This window comes from Papaver somniferum, chromosome 8 (genome assembly GCF_003573695.1).
Source record: "Papaver somniferum cultivar HN1 chromosome 8, ASM357369v1, whole genome shotgun sequence".
Classification (NCBI taxonomy): Eukaryota; Viridiplantae; Streptophyta; class Magnoliopsida; order Ranunculales; family Papaveraceae; genus Papaver; species Papaver somniferum.
In genome coordinates this window covers 88,493,142-88,506,187 of record NC_039365.1, presented here as the reverse complement: position 1 = coordinate 88,506,187, position 13,046 = coordinate 88,493,142, and the positions used below count along the sequence as shown (strand labels likewise).

Below are 13,046 nucleotides of genomic sequence, written 5' to 3'. Positions count from 1 at the left end.
ATGGAAGTGGCACGCAAGGTTAGGACACATAAGTTTCAGAACCTTAAAAACTATGTCTCAGAACAAGATGGTTCGAGGGCTACCACAACAAAACAGAGTGGTGGAGAGGAGAAACAGGACTCCAATGGAGATGACAAGAAGTTCTTTAAATGCTATGCAGGTACCTAATTATCTATGGGGAGAAGCTGTACGACACTCCACATACCTAATAAACAGGATACCTACGAAAGCTCTGAAAGACATGACTCCATATGAAAGTTTGCGAAAGAGAAAACCAAACATAGATCATTTAAGAGTGTTTAGTTGCAAAGCATACGCAAAAGTTGATTCTGCAACTCTTAAGAAACTGGATGATCGATCTCAGACTCTTGTGAATCTAGGAATTGAGCCTGGATCCAAAGCTTACAGATTATTCAATCCAACAACGAAAAGAGTGATAGTGAATCGAGATGTGGTATTCGATGAAAAAGCAAACTGGAACTGGAAAGAAACTAATGATGGACCAAGTAGGGATCCAGGAATGTTTCACATGAGATGGGGTCAAGTAATTGATGAAGGCGAATGACCCATAATCATCAATACCAATGGAAACAATGATGTTAATCAAGAAGAAGAAGAGAATAATGAAAACACTGAGAATAACGAAGAAGAAGAAGAGATCGATGAATAACTCAACCCATTCCACTGCGAAAATTAACAAGACAGATACAAAAGCCACAGTATCTGGAGGATTATGTTCTTCAAGCTGCTGAAGAATGTGAGATTATGCTACTTTCTGTTAATGATGAACCAAGGAATTTTCAGGAAGCAAAGGTCTCGACTAAATGGACACAATCATGTAGAGAATAAATTATCTCAATCAACAGAAACAAGACTTGGTTTCTAGTTGATAAGCCAGGTGGGGTAAAAGTGATTGGTCTTAAGTGGATCTTCAAAATAAAACGGAATGCTGATGGTACTGTCAACAAATATAAGGCAAGACTTGTAGCTAAGGGATACGTTCAAGAATCAGGCATAGACTTTGATGAATTTTTCGCACCAGTTGCTAGACTAGAGACAATTCGTCTCTTAATAGCAGAAGCAGCATCAAACTCATGGAAAATTCACCACTTAGACGTTAAGACAACATTCTTACATGGTGAATTGCGAGAATATGTGTATGTTGAACAACCAGAAGGTTTTGAAGTAAAAGGACAAGAGCATAAGGTTTATAAGTTATCAAAAGCTCTATATGGTCTAAGACAAGCTCCTCGAGCCTGGAATACAAAGTTAGATCAAATCTTAAGAGAAATAAGACAAGCTCCTCGAGCCTGGAATACAAAGTTAGATCAAATCTTAAGAGAAATCAGATTTGTTAAGTGCTCTAAAGAAACATCAGTATACAGAAGAGAAGAAAAGGGAACGCTTCTTGTGATTGCAGTCTATGTAGATGATCTATTTTTGACTGGAAACTCCCTTAAGGTGATCAATGAGTTCAAGAGAGAAATGTCATCAAAGTTTGAGATGTTAGACCTCGGAAAACTCACTTATTACCTTGGCATAGAAGTCCATCAAGGAGTAGATGGGATTCAGATTAAACAAGAAGCTTATGCAAGGAGAATTCTGAAAGAAGCAGGACTTGGAACTTATAATCCAACTAAGATACCAATGGAGTTTGGACTTAAAGTTTCAAAGGCACAAGAAGAAGCTGAGATTGATCCAACGAGTTATAGAAGAAATGTTGTATGCCTTAGATACTTGTTACACACAAGACCAGACTTGGCTTTCTCTGTGGGAGTAGCAAGCCGTTATATGCAGAGTCCACGCAAGTCTCATGGTGATGTAATAAAGCAGATATTGAGATATCTAAGAGGAACAATCATCTATGGATTGAAGTATGGTCGAGGAGGATCAAAAGGAATTGTTGGGTATAGTGACAACAGTCATAATATTGACCAAGATGATGGAAAAGGTACAACTGGTCATATATTTTATCTAGGTGAAGCACCTATTACATGGTGTTCACAGAAGCAAGACACTGTAGCCTTCTCATCCTGTGAAGCTGAGTTCATGGCCGCAACAGAAGCAGCTAAACAATCAATATGGCTTCAAGAATTATTGGGTGAAATCAAAGGAAGAGAACCTGAAAAAGTTCTCATCAAGATTGATAATAAGTCTGCAATTGCACTCACTAAAAATCCAGTGTTTCATGGGAAGACGAAACACATTCACAAAAGGTATCATTTCATACGAGAATGTATCGAGAAGGAGATCATCAACGTTGAACACATACCAGGAACTGAGCAGAAAGCAGATATATTGACAAAGGCATTAGCTCGGATCAAGTTTGAAGAAATGAGACAATCGATTGGAGTACAAGATATGTCACGGGTAAGGTTGAAGCTTAACGGGGAGAATGTTGGTTAAACTTCAACATAGAAGTCACTAACAAGTTGGTTAGGACAAGATTAGGAAATTGATGTAATCCTAAGGGAATTAGAAGTCATCTAGTTCTAATAAAAGGAAAGACATGTAATAAGGTAATAGGACTAGGGAAAGGAATTCATAGTTCTATATATATATGATCACCAAAGTTGTGGTTGATCATATGAGCAAGATTAGAGATTGTGTTTAGTTTTGAGAGATTTTCTAAACATAAATAAAGAGAGTTGTCTTTATATAAGCTAAGTTTCATCTTGCAGTTGCCATTACATTGTCCGAGGTCTAGCATTTTCCGAAAATATCAAGACATCTATAATGACAATTAGACAACTACGTACGACCTCTGATAAGAGGTATGCCAGGATATCTCAGAAAATTAGTAATTAATAGGGATTGAACCGACTTAATAACAGATTACGGTAGGACTAATTGCACCGGTTTTCTATACGATGAATAACGAGTTTAGTCTTCAAATGAAAAATCTCCATGTCCCTCAATACGATGAATAACGAGTTTAGTCTTCAAATGAAAAATCTCCATGTCCAACAGGATTAGATTGACGAACAAGTCATCCTCACTATACTTAGAATCATGCAACCTTTCTGCAGTTGGTAATAAAAATGAGATACCCAACCTGTTGCACTCTTCTCAACTGCGATTACACTGTTCTGCGAGTTCGTACCACTCGTCGCAATAATCGAGTCCATCGATTCCTCTACGAAAATTAGTTACCTTGATGCTGGCTCTTGTAGAAAAGAAATAAATAGTTGTTTTCTTCTTCGCCAGCCAAACATTAGGTATCTCAGAGAGAACACATCTCTGGCTCTTGTACGTCCCATGCTCCTGGATTGAAGTTACATAGGTTGTCGAAGATTTCTGCGGCTTGATCAACTCCGAGTACTTCTTTAAGTCATGCGATTGCTTTCGCATACCTAAGAAAAATGCGTCTTGGGCGAAGAACATAAACCATTCATACTAACAATACTGTATTTATATACTATATCACTCATTCCGCGGGCGTTCTTAGTCAGATATTGTACACGCTCACTAACGAGTGTGGACGTGACCTTCTACTCTACTGTATGTCAATTGTCAAAGGATGGGACCACCCTAATCCTATCATTTTAGAGAAATATTACTTAATTAAGAGTATTATTTCAAGAAACTAGTTTGAATTTTGAAACCTAACGAGATAAGCCGCAACAGCGTAATACTTAAGTTATTGTGAACACGGTTGTGATTATATCAAGGAAGTTGAAGCAGATATGGCTGATATTATGTCATAAGTTACCCAGGACCCATACAGGTACGTCTAAATGGTGGTGTATAAAACCGGATCTCCATAGCAGACTATTAACGGTTTCTATGGCAAATCATCTTCGCCTCAGCAAGAAAACACTTAACATGAAGAGAGGCACCATCCAGGCCCTTGACTTGATTCCCATGGTAAAATTGGGGGTCCCACTACAATCACTTTCATGGTTGATGTTTTCCTATAAACAACATATATTTTTATAAGAACATTTTGTTCCATTTAGTTACATCTGCCTCGGTGAAGAAGAATCCCTAGCTGGTGTAATGTGCGCTTTTCATAAACAAAAATGATTAACACACCAAAGAGGTTCTCCCGAGTTTTATACTGAGTAGAGATAGAGTGCGGAACCCACACTGCAACACACCAATCCTGATGCTCGAGAGTTTCCCCAACTGCCGCACGATTATTTCTCGGTGGCTTTCACTGGACAAAACCCGATTTGTCTATCATTGTTGTATAAATATAGAAATAGCCGATGCAGTAAGTGAACAGTGATCAAACCGGTCAAATTTCAAAACCCAATTTTTCCCTTAATTTCATAGCTTTGTACATAATGCTTTAAAAATTAAACAAGGTTAAAAAAGTAAAAGCAAAAAATAATAGAGAAATGTCGGAATAGAGCGCGTCAAACATGAGAAGGCCCCAATATTGATTTCATGAACTTTTACGAGAACTGTGGGTACCAGGGGAAGGGCGCGCGTAGCACGGAGAAGGTGCCGCAAACCGTTTGCAATCCATTCTGCAAACCGTTTGCAGTCCACAACGCCTATCACCGTAGCAACCCTCTTACGTTCCTCTCCACTACCAAAACCAATCGTTCACAAAAAAGTTTCGCTTATAAAAATTAAAAAAAAATAATCCCAAAACACCTCTCTCTATTACTCAGATAATAGACAGTACCAATACTTTAAATAAGTATGCAGAGTGTACACAACTATCCACGTCGTAAACACACCTTCTTCTCTCCCTAATCTTTAACCTTATCGTTAACAGTAAACCTTGAAAAGCACCCGTTCCTCTTTATCTTCTTCTTTCTTCTCTCTGCCTTATCTTCTTCCAAAAATGCTATGTAAAATGGGGTAGGGTGAGGATGAAATCTATGGTGGATAAAGATAACACATAGTAGTGTAAAATGTTGGTGTATTAGTATGGCGTATACCTAACATCTTCGATCTTCTTCTCTCTATGTTATCTTTAACCTTATCGTCAACAGTAACCTACGTAGATAGTCCGTTTTAAAAAGCGAAATATGGTTATACACCAATGAGCTGTTGTATTCTGTAAAGACATTTATCTAGTTAATATTTTACAGAAAAAACAAAGAAATGATGGGAAAATATTTGTCCATGTAACCAAACGTGCTAAAGCTACGGTGAGACTGAGACGTTCTATAAACATTTGATCTCCGCCACGACACGATTTGTTAGTTTTAATGGAAGTCGTTCGATTATTTCCAAAACAAAAAAACTTAATGATCTGCCATTAACAACTAACTCCACCATTGGAAGTCGACTTGGTCGTCAATTACTCAAACTGTTCCCATGATTTCTCGACTGTAGGGGGCCCCACCCTCAACTCACCACCGGGTGGACCACCCACTCTCTCTTGCGGGGCACACCGCGGGATCCAGCCCGCAATGAGTGTAAAGTTCCTTGATAGAAATGGAGGTTAGGAGTTTTTTTCGATGTGTTAGGAGTTTTCCTCGATGAGTAGTCGAAACAAGGATATAAAATCAAAGAAACTTGTACAACCCTAAAATATGTAAACAGATGATTTTTCTCTTGAAAAGTGATGTGAGAAAGAAAAAAAAAATGCTTGAATTGTATCGAATAACCGACCAGTATTCAGAACTTTTGCAGAAATGCATGGAAAATTAGTAGACACTCCTGCAAATTGTAGGGTTAAACTCCTTTGAAAAGTCAATTTTCTTCATAGTCGGACAACCTTCACAAAATCCCATAGACTTAAGAACAAAGATGTCGTCATGTATCTGAAAAGTGTTATTGAAATCGAACTGCAACAGCTGCATATATCTGACATCTCCAATCCAATTTTTGCAGGTGTAGGTGTGTGGATTATGATAAAAGGCAACGACACACCCCCTGAAGTTGCAGATTTCCTACCTGAATAACATAGTTGCTCATTCTGCTGAACCAGATTCTGCAGGCCAACAAATTGATTCTCAAGTTCTTCCAAATATGCAGCCTTGTTTGCAATTTTGTTTCTTAGGCCAAGGTATTGAGACTTAAGATGTTCAACAGCATTTGGGCCTGCAGCATGAAGCATGCCTCTCCATTGTATCTCTATGTTTTTATCCTTAGATATGATATCCGCTGTAATAAGAACATTCAGGGAATCATACACTCTCCTTCGAATATTTTTCTCATAATAATTTCGTTTCATGTAAGGTATGGTTGTTGAAAGATCAGCAACAAGCTCATCCGTAACTTCTTTATATGTAGTTCTACATTTGCTTTCAACTTTTTTTCATACTTGGATACTAAACTGACGAAGTCCTCCTACTGCCCGTGTTTGCGCTTTCTTTTTCTTATTATTTCTCGCCGACCACGCATCATCATATTCTGCTTGAAGATTAAACTTATTAAAGGTTTTACTAGAAGGAGAAAATCCCACACTAGTACTTGTTGTTGACGTTGATTTCCCACCAACTCCAGCAGCGATGTCGCCGCTTCCGGATACATACGAACAACCTTCAGTAACCATCCCCTACTACTAACAGACTTATGTATTATTTATTCATGAACTATTGAAGTCAAGGTTTCAGTCTTCTTCATTCTTCGATTCAAACGAATTCTTTGAGAGAGAAGAGAAGAAAGACTGTAGTGTGGAAGTATCAAGTCATCCGAGAGGAGATTAACTCTTTTCCCAAATACAGTACACTCGCAGTCAATCAATTTTTTGATAGCATTCGGGATTTTCTACTTTTTATCCGAAGTAAAAATTTGTATTTGAACCCCTCCTTATAGTTTCCACTAAATGTGATCTTTGCTTGATCACTTACTCTTCCAACGATACGATGCTTGACCTATGAGAATCGCCTCATAATCCTCACCGAAATTTCAAATTACATGACAATGTATTCGTAAATACCCTAAGTTGATATCCTTTCCACATCTGTAAATATACAGATTATGTCGTTTTCTTTTTTCATGAATATAAAAACTGCGTAGGCTAATATTTCATTTATTCTTTAGATAACATTAGGGATTCAATTTGCTATGACGTCAAAATTTACATTTGAACTTTAAATCTGCCCATTGAGCCATAATACACTTACCATTTTCTTGGAAAATCGTATTCTTACTTCCTCTCATACTCTTCCAATGATCATAAAAACGAAAATAATGCTTGACAAAGGAGCGTCATGTCAGAATCCTCACCAGCATTTTAAATTACATAATAATGTTTTAAATAATACTCAGGATAGAATTTACCGTTGAACTATAAATCAACCAATTAAACGTTAAAATGCATACATCTTTTACATATAACCGTTACATGTTCTTGCTCTCTTACTCTTCAAATGATAAAAAAAAATGAACCCTCGCCCTAGTTTTAAATTTCAAAATAATTTCGTCGTAAAAACCCTAGGCTAAAATAATCTTCATCGTAGATTTAAATATACCGATGCCCGTCTTTATTTATTATGAATTTAAAGAACTGCGTATGTTGATATTATCGTTTATATTTTAGATATATCATTGAGAATTTTGTGTTTCTGAGATGAATTCATATTTTATACTTGAACCCTAAATCTACCTATTGAACCATAAAATGCTCTTTATATTTTCCACTAATTTTGATATTTGCTTTCTTACTTACTCTTCCAATGATCATAAAAATATGATGCTTGACCTATATGCATCATGCCATAGTCCACACTGTAATTTTAAATTGCATAATCATGTTGTCATCAACCACCCTCGGTAGAAATCTTTTTCATAGCTATAAATATACTTATCCCGTCTTTTTCCATTTTTATGAATATAAAACTGTGAGAGCTAATATTTCGGCAGATACATTACAAATAGCATTCGGAATACTCTCTTTTTGGTATGATGTGAGAAGTTACATTTGAATCCTAAGTTTGCATGTAAATCCACAAAGCACTTACCATCTTTTCTAAAAACTGAATTCTTTCTTGCTCTCTTTCCAATGATCTTAAAAATAATATATGATACTTGGCCAATGAGCGTCATGTCAGAATCCTTGCCGAGTTTTAAATTGCATTGTCGGCAAAACTCGGGTTATGATTTACGTTTGAACTGTAAATATACTCGCTGAATCATAAAATGGATACATCTTTTTCGAATAATCGTAATCTTTGCTTGCTCTCTTTATTCCAATGATCATAAAAATATGAATCTTCACTTTAGTTTTAAATTGCATAATTGATATCTTTATATTAGCTTTCAATGTATCGATCCCCGTTTTTTTATTATACTGGATCAGAAAACTACCTTGGTTGAATTATCATTTATTATTTCGACATCTCTTTTGGATCCGAAGTTAGAATTTACATTTTTGGACTTTAAATATATAGACTAAACCACAAATTGCTTACCATCTTTGTTTAAATGTAAATAGTTGATTCTCAGCCGTTGGATTAGAAATCCGAGACGTTATTATAAATTCAAACCTAAAGCTGAAACCCTAAATATTTTTCATGTTCTTTTTTCGTTTTCTATCGGGAGCGCACTCTTTCTCTCGTGGTAGATCTAAACCTAGGTTTCCAAATCCGAACCCTTACATAATTAAGTGAAAACATGCCAGAAAATCTTGATCTACCTTTTGTAATCGAAGCACTCGATTCGAAATTTTTCTGGTCTGTCATGCTTTTAAACTAGTAACCTCCGAAAATGATTTATGATCTAGGTTCATGGTTTTATATTTATTTTCTATTTCTAGTTTCGGTATTGCATTCCAGTGAAATTTATTTTTATCCTTTTAAACTAGTAACCTCTGACAATGACCCCCTTAAAAGAGATCCGTGATTTTTGAACATAACAATTTAACTTTTTGCTATGAGGATGATTATGTTAATTGAATTCCTATTCAGTTGTTTTAATTCATGCTGACAAGTTGAATTCGGTCTTCAAGTATATATAGATGAGCTTGTTAGGTTGTTTTATTGCATCCCCACAAGTTGAATTCTTTGTTCAGTTGTATATAGATGAGCTTATTGTGTTGTTTTGTAGACTAAATCTCAATAAATTGTGTTTCCCATTTTGTGGTATCTTTTGCCACATGGCCAGGATCAACTTAGAAAATTTGTTTTCTAAGTTATCTTTGGTTAAAGTTGAACCATGCTTCTAGTTTAATGGGTCTTATCAATGTTTGGGATTCAAATGTAGGAAGTTGTCAATCTGTGTGGATATATAAGTGGTTACAAGCAGGATTTGCTGCATCGGGAAACATACATTTATCAGGATGTTTCAGCGGGCTTGATTCAGATAATTACGTGACAACTAAGTTGGATTACGGTGACAGGTTTATGGTTTCTTGTGTAGTACAGAGGTGCGCGCATTAGACTGAAATAATATAATGTAATCCTATACCCTGTCTGCGTTTACCTCTGAAATTCACCTTGTTTACAACATTTTGTTCAATTTAATTACATCTTCCTCGGTGAAGAAGAATCCCTAGCTGGTGTAATGTGCGCTTTTCATAAATAGATTCAATATTTAAACCTTGGCAAGTGGTCAGCTGCTGTATTTTCACACTAGATATTTCAGATAATGTGTAATTTAATCGGCTGCGCTTATGCATAGATGGTGTTAAAATTGGTCTTATCCGATCCATGGGTACTTTAGTTACATATGGCTTTTCGCTGACCTAATAGAGGAGCTGGGAAGGCGTCGGGGGAAGTGTAGCAGCATCGAGAATTTTGTATAAATTTTGTTTTCCCCAAACCTGTAGATAACCCTTCCTTTGTAGTTTACCCAGTACTCATGCAGGTACGTCATGAATTATATAGTCAATTTCGGTTGATACGGGTTGAATAATATCGGTGTCGGTGTTTGTCCGTGATAGCGATTTTGCCGATAGTCACCGATGTTCTCGATGTTCACAGAAATATCGTGTCTCGATACCTGGTAGATATTTTAGGATCGGATAGGTGGCGTTTCCCGCCTAACAGGTTCATTGTGTTGCAAAGATTAGAGGTGGTTTTTTTTTTTTGATCGGCCAAGATTAGAGGTGGTTTCCCTGGATAGGCATCTTCGCCTCAGCAAGAAAACACTTAACGTGAAGAGGGGTCACCCATCCAAGCCTTGACTTGATAACCCCATGGAAAAATTGGGGGTCCCATCATAACTACTCTCACGGTTGACGTTTCCTAAGGTCCCACATATTTTTCCCGTCGTAAGTGTATAAATATAGCAAAAGCCGATGCTGTAAGTGAACAGTGATCGAACCGGTCAAATTTCATAGTTTTATACAGAATGCTTTAAAAATTAAACAAGGTTAAAACGGTAAAAGCAAAAAACAATAGGGGAATGTCGGAATAGAGCGGGTCACACATGAGAAGGTCCTAATATTGATTTCAAGAACTTTTAGGAGAACTGTGGGTACTAGGGGAAGGGCGTGTGTAGCACGGAGAAGGTGCCGCAAACCGTTTGCAATCCATTCCGCAAACCGTTTGAAATCCACAACGCTTATCACCGTACCGACCCTCTTACGTTCCTCTCCACTACCAAAACCAATCGTTCACAAAAAAAAGTTTCGCTTATAAAAATTAAAAAAAAATCTCAAAACACCTCTCTCTATTACTGAAGATAATAGTCAGTATCAACACCTTAATTAGATCTGCAAAGTGTACACAACTACCCACGTCGTAAACACACCTTTTTCTCTTTCCCTAATCTTCAACCTTATCGTTAACAGTAAATCTTGACAAGCACTCGTTCCTCTTTATCTTCTTCTCTCTGCCTTATCTTCTTCCGAAAATGCTATGTAAAATGGAGTAGGGTGAAGATGAAATTTATGGTGGATATAGATAATACATAGTGGTGTAAAATGTTGGTGTATTAGGGTGGTGTATACCTAGCATCTTCGATCTTCTTCTCTCTACCTTATCTTTAACCTTATCGTCAACAGTAACCTACGTAGATCGTCCGTTTTAAAGAGCAAAATACGGTTATACACCAATGAGCTGCTGTATTCTGTAAAGACATTTATCTAATTAATATTTTACAGAAAAATAAAGAAATGATGGGAAAAGATTTGTCCATGTAACCAAGCATGCTAAAGCTACGGTGAGACTGAGACGTTCTATAAACATTTGTTCTCCGCCACGGCACGATTTGTTAGTTTTAGTGGAAGTCGTTCCATTATTTCCAAAACAAAAAAAAATAATGAACCGCCATTAACAACTAACTCCTCCATTGGAAGTCGACTTGGTCGTCAATTACTCAAACTATTCCCATGATTTCTCGACTGTAGGGGGCCCTACCCTGAACTCACCACCGGGTGGACCACCCACTCTCTCTTGCGGGGCACACCGCGGTATCCAACCCGCAGTGAGTGTAAAGATCCTTGATAGAAATGGGGGTTAGGATTTTTCTTCGATGTGTTAGGAGTTTTCCTCGATGAGTAGTCGAAACAAGGATAGAAAATCAAAGAAACTTGTACAACTCTAAAATCTGTAAACAGATGATTTTTCTCTTGAAAAATGATGTGGGAAAGAAAAAAAAGACACGCTTAAACTGTATCGAATAACCGACCAGTATTCAGAACTTTTGCAAAAATGCATGAAAAATTAGTGGACACTCCTGCAAATTGTAGGGTTAAACTCCTTTGAAAAGTAGACTTTCTTCGTAGTCGGACAACCTTCACAAAATCCCATAGACTTAAGAACAAAGATGTCGTCATGTATCTGAAAAGTGTTACTGAAATCGAACTGCAACAACTGCATATCTGACATCTCCAACCCAATTTTTGCAGGTGTAGGCGTGTGGATTATGATAAAAGGCAACGACACACCCCCTAAGTTGCATATTTCCTCCCTGAATAACATAGTTTCTCATTCCGCTGAGCCAGATTCTGCAGGCCTACAAATTGATTCCCAAGTTCTTCCAAATACGTAGCCTTGGTTGCAATTTTGTTTCTTAGGCCAAGGTATTGAGACTTAAGATGTTCAACAGCATTTGGGCCTGCAGCATGAAGCATGCCTCTCCATTGTATCTCTTTGTTTTTATCCTTAGATATGATATCCGCTGCAATAAGAACATTCAGGGAATCATACACTCTCCGTCGAATATTTTTCTCATTATAATTTCGTTTCATGTAAGGTGTGGTTGTTAAAAGTTCAGCAACAAGCTCATCCGTAACTTCTTTATATGTAGTTCTACCTTTGCTTTCAACTTTTTTGCATACTTGGATACTAAATTGATGAATTCCTCCTACTGCCCGGGTTTGCGCTTTCTTTTTCTTATTATTTCCCGCCGACCACGCATCATCATATTCTGCTTGAAGATTAAACTTATTAAAGGTTTTACTAGAAGGAGAAAATCCCACACTTGTACTTGTTGTTGACGTTGATTTCCCACCAACCCAAGCAGCGACGTCGCCGCTTCCGGATATATACGAACAACCTTCAGTAACTATCCCCTACTACTAACATACTTATGTATTATTTATTCATGAATTATTGAAGTCAAGGTTTCATTCTTCGACTCAAACGAATTCTTTGAGAGAGGAGAGAAGAAATACTATAGTGTGGAAGTATCAAGTCGTCCGAGAGGAGATTAACTCTTTTCCCAAATGCAGTACACTCGCAGTCACCCCCACCCTTTTCCCCGTGGTGTGGCACAATCTCAATGCTTGCTCTTCCTTGACCTCTACGACGCATTCCACACCAAAGTTTTAGATATGAAAATGGGAGCCTGATGTATTTTCAAATGTTGTTGTAGATAGTGGTAAAAACTGGGTTCTTTTCGAACTTGTGAAGGTAACTTTTTTCTAGATTTAAATAAATAAAATTATATGCACAATATTAACAAAATATGGGAGAGAATTTTTACTGGGGGTCAGGATTCCACCATCCACCAAAATTTATGTGATTCAATAACAGTTCTTATCATGCAATTCTAGACAATATAACTCCAATAAAAGGAAATTGTGATTCTAATCATTGCCTAAATTAGATTTTGAAAACATCCATTGTTAATCGCGAGCATGAAGTATCAAAAGCAATTTAATAAGCATACTCCATCAAGAGAAAACACAATTGATTAATAAAAATCATTTACTCCATATTTATTCGGTGCAATTAATCATAAAAGAGTTG

General features: G+C 37.0%; 2 pseudogenes; both read right to left on the bottom strand.

Annotated features, from left to right (window-relative positions):
• Positions 1-5,609: 5,609 nt before the first annotated feature.
• Positions 5,610-6,460, bottom strand: LOC113305749 (annotated as a pseudogene).
• Positions 6,461-11,516: 5,056 nt separating this feature from the next.
• On the bottom strand, positions 11,517-12,608 carry LOC113305748 (annotated as a pseudogene).
• Positions 12,609-13,046: the final 438 nt, after the last annotated feature.